At 32.2% G+C, this 4,655-nt stretch overlaps 1 long non-coding RNA gene across 1 annotated transcript; it reads left to right on the top strand.

Annotated features, from left to right (window-relative positions):
• Positions 1–278: 278 nt before the first annotated feature.
• Positions 279–4,289, top strand: LOC135842928 (uncharacterized). The gene is made up of 4 exons (XR_010558216.1): positions 279–576; positions 2,611–2,693; positions 3,688–3,923; positions 4,018–4,289. It is a non-coding gene; the product is annotated as an uncharacterized LOC135842928 (long non-coding RNA).
• Positions 4,290–4,655: the final 366 nt, after the last annotated feature.

Genomic DNA, 4,655 nt, shown 5'->3' with positions numbered 1-4,655 from the left:
ACGATTAAAAAAATGAAACGTACAAAATCAATCATTATTTCCTGAATTCCTGCTGTCTTAAAATTCAGGTATTAATATTTTTCAAAATCAGCCATCAGGATCAGGAAAATGAAAATAAATAGGTACCTACTAAAAAATAAAGTAGCGTTTTTAAGTAGGTAACTCACAAGATGCTCACAAGGTCACTGAGTTTCGCCGTTGCTTGTTTTGCTGGTTAGTGTGTGGCCGACTTATAGAGTGCGTAAGATGTGTTTTTATTGCATCAGCCACATGGTAGCGTTTAGCTCTCGTAGGGCGCTACAGTACAGCTGAATGGATGGGATTGTTTTGTTTTTATCTGTAAGGTGTTTTCTTGTTCGCGAGTTACTTATGGATTTTACGTATTATTTTGTAGTAAATTTTCAATTTTTTAACGTATATGCAAAATCAATTTGTAGTGTAGTTCATAGAGACGTTTTTCGAAGTGTATTTCGATCTGTCGACCTGATATTTACATCGTAACGAACTTTTTCCAAGGACATCTAACTGAACTGCTGGTTATCTCTACGTAAAGATACATATTATTGAATTTTGAAGGTAATTTCATTAGGTATTATTTTTTAAAATGTACGGTTAATATTGTGTATATGTAGGTATGAGCTAAATCCTAAGAAATATGGAAAATATTCAATAGAGAAAAATCATTTGCTCCATTAGTTGATAATTTTCTGTATAATTCTTCCAATCATGTTATGGTTACCCAATGCGTACCTAAGGGATGAAGGGATGAAAATAATAATAACGAATACTATAACTATTAAGTATTTAATTGTGTGAGACATTCAACTGGCATTGGAGTAATGCTTTTCATTTATTAATTTATTGATTATTTTTGTACTCAACTGTCCCAATTTCGGACACCAACAGTTTTTTTAATTTTTCTGATAAAAAATAATGAGTACGTGAAAGTGAAAACAAACACGTTTTCTGATAGCTCGGATCATGCACCCTCTCCTTAATGCTAAGGTTTTCATCTTATGCCATTTTTATGAATGTCACACATTAAAGTTCGATGAAAAAAATCATCTACAGAACCTGGGCCTGGCCAAAAGTTTCCATAACAAAGTAAATGATCTTAAATTCACATACAGTGACTCTCGATGAGAGAAAAAATATTCCGTTCATTTCACTGTTTACTTTTGCGAGGAAAAATTCAAAAACTGTAAAAATGAGATTTCCTTCCTTATTTTGTATTTTGGACACCCAGAAGTTTAGATTTGGATCAGTACATGTAACCGAGTACGACTTGAAAAAAACATTATAATATGGACAAGTTGCCTATCTTTAATATTTAAGGGGCAACCGAGCTTTGAAAAAATTGCGGAAAACGTATTTTTGATCTTGGGAATGGGTAGTACTTTTAAAATTAAACAAATTTTGTCGTTATGAATTTTTGCCTAACTTTGAAATTGAAGGGACTAGAAACATTTTGAAAGAAAAAATTGAAAAAATGTGTTTTTGACCTTGGGAATGGAGAGTATTTTGGAAAATGAACAAATTTTGTTATTATGAATTTTTGCACAACTTTGAAATTGAAAGGTTCAGTTAAATTTGATTGATAAGAAGTAAATCAATGTCACTCGCATATCTATCAATAGGTACGTACTGAAAGACCAAAAATCCACCAGTAAGACATTTTTTCCTTTCTCAACTCTGACTGATGAGCTATGAATAGCCACGTAATTATAAATTCAAGTCAGTCTCAGCTACTTTTCTGTTATGCTGGGTCAGAGTGAGATGATTATATGAACATAGAGTGAGATTAAAGTATAAAGCAAACGTTTGCGTCTGGGATAGGTACGTATTGAATTGCAAGTTCAGCGAAATTTCTTCGTCATTGGGATCGATATGCTAGATGTTGAAAACTGGCATTCCAGTTCAGTTCGGTTCGGTTTATTTTATCAATGAATGAAATGAAACTTGTCATAATACTACCAACTTATTTTCCTTTGGAATTTTACAATCTATCAACCTCCGTCCTCTGCAACCATCTCAACAGGACAATTTTTTGCAACTCTCAAATTTTCATGTTTCTTAAGAGGTCACTTCTTTAAAAATTCATTCAGAATTAGATACGCAGAAATCAGTTTGAAAAATAGGGCCATACTCGAGCTTGAGATTTTCAATAGCATACAATTCGATGTATCGCGTGACTTTGTTATTTTTTGGGGAATAAAGCCCAATGCAGGGGGCTATGGAGAGAGTGAAAGGGGTCCGATCGATAAAAAAAATTCAACTTTCAAGTTTTTCATATTTTTTTCCAATAGAAATTTCAAATTGCTCTGAAAGATCCAAATCAAACTGTTCAAATGAAAAATATTGATGAATTTTCTCTTAAAATTCGGTACAGGGTCAGGAAGCAATAAAATACAAAATCTAATGTAGGTATCAGAATCTCTCCTCCTTCTCTATAATTAACATTGATTACTTCAATTTTATGGGTATAGGTTTCTGCATGATGTAATTCAAATATTAGATTGATGTAACTTCTAGGTAGCATTTTGCTGTGGCAAAGTAACGTTAATTTGTTCTATTTAAAGCTTACTATTTATGTGTTTGTGAACGTTGCAGTTGCCGATTAATATTGAAAAATGTCTCGATTTAGAGGAGTTAACTCGTTGTCTAGGAATTTTCGTGATGCTAGAGCTCCAGGGGTATGTTATGTTTTTTTTTGCTTCTTTCTAAATCTGAATATTATTTTTCAAGACATGCAAACTGGTAGAACAATTTTCATTCAAGACCATAGGAAATCGAAAAAGCTTCAAATTCACACATAAACCCATTGAATTAGGTAATAAATATCCAACATTTTATAGGTTCGAATTTGAAAAATTGTTCTGAAATCGAATCAAGGGATCGCGAGAACGACTAATTTGAGGTTTCAAATATTGCATTCCATTAAGGCTTCTTCGATTAACTTTTTTTGAAGTTTGGAAAAATTCAAAACTCAAAATTGCCATCAATCGTTTCGAAAGCTCAAAAATAGAATACGAGTAGATACGTTTTCAACTGTTTTCATGGATGCCTTCGCGACGGATGATTTTTAAAATATTCTTTTATCATTCAAGAAAATCTGAAAAATTTCAAGAGCCTCTACGCCTCTACATTTTCACTATCTCCCATTTGGGATGATGAAAAATAATTTTGTAGCTCATCATCATAATCTCTTTTGTCGATTACTTGAGTAATGTTCGTCTTTTCTTGCCCACATTTCATGAAAAAACTATCCAAAAAAATTAAATTTCGAAAATTTTACTTTTCAACTCATATAATTGACCCATAAGATTTCGGATTTGTATTTAGCTTTCTGAACTGCTCCAAAATGCACTTTTCCCTTACAAATTTCAGATTTTTGGGGTAAAAAGGGATATGCAGAATTGCCTCTGCTTGGTGCAGGCTGCAGCCTTTTGGTATTCTGTTTCAATTTTGTCAAATCTTTTTATAGGTATCTATTTTTCATGAGCTAGATTGACATTTTTAAAAATTTGTCAACACTCAATCAATTGAACTCATTTCCCGAACTTTTTCAATTTTTTATGTCCATTTTTGAAAATTTTCCATCAACTGGAACATCTTCTATGCCGGTCTCATTTTATATGTATTCTACTAGTTAATCACGAACAACGTTTTTTTTTTTCATAATTTTAGACGGCCGAAGATGGCATCTTCAGTTTCCTCTTCAAAGACCTCCGTGACGAGTTAAAAGGTATAAGGGAATGCTATGATAAGGCGAACGCAAATTACGCGCTACTCAGTAATCAAATTGCGTTAGCAGAAAAAGCCAGGCAAGAAGATTATCGTCATATTTGTCAACATTTATCCAGATCCCAACTGGGTATTTACATCTTGTGTGTGGGATGCTCGCTAATTTTCGTCGAAAGTTTGTAAGTAAATGATCGAATGATTTACTACTATCCAAATCTAGCAAATTTAATTACTTATCAAATTTTTAATTATTGGTATTCTTTTTTTTTCAAGTATCGGGTGGAAAGAAGTAGCATACTCTTTCATAAGGCAAATGAGACATGATTTACCTGTATTGAAGAAAATAAGAAAGGAATAGTGTTTCAGGAAAAATTATCTCCGATGTAATCTACCTACCTACGTTATAAATTTTTTATTATTATTTACGTTTTATGTAAAAAGAAACCTATCTGTGTGGCCGGAAATGTATTGTGTTCATTGGTACAATTTTTTAAATTATCTTGTAAATAACTGTTACGAATTAATAAAAATTATGTGTTACTTCATCACTTATTTTAATCTAAAATACTTTTAGAAAAATGAGATCGGTGATAAGACACACAGTCGATTTTGATAGAATCTTTGGAGCAAAAATAACTTTTCCTCTGGTTTCATTTTCATATAAAAAAAAATTATTTCGTATCGAATTTTTCAACAAAAAAAATCAAGGACAATTTGTAGTATTTTATGATACATTTTAAAATTAAAATACCAAAACTACCAAAAGTTTACAGGAGTCTCTCGATTATCCGACCTAATTGGGGGGGTAAGGTGGGTCGGATACCAAAAAAGTCGGATAATCCGACATGAACTTTTTTGCGTAGAAATGAAGTGCATACGCTTGAGAAGGCAATTTGTCATCCAGAAAATCA

The sequence above is a fragment of the Planococcus citri genome, chromosome 4, assembly GCF_950023065.1.
Source record: "Planococcus citri chromosome 4, ihPlaCitr1.1, whole genome shotgun sequence".
Classification (NCBI taxonomy): domain Eukaryota; kingdom Metazoa; phylum Arthropoda; class Insecta; order Hemiptera; family Pseudococcidae; genus Planococcus; species Planococcus citri.
The sequence above is the reverse complement of the archived record's forward strand: the minus strand, read 5'-3'. Positions and strand labels throughout refer to the sequence as shown.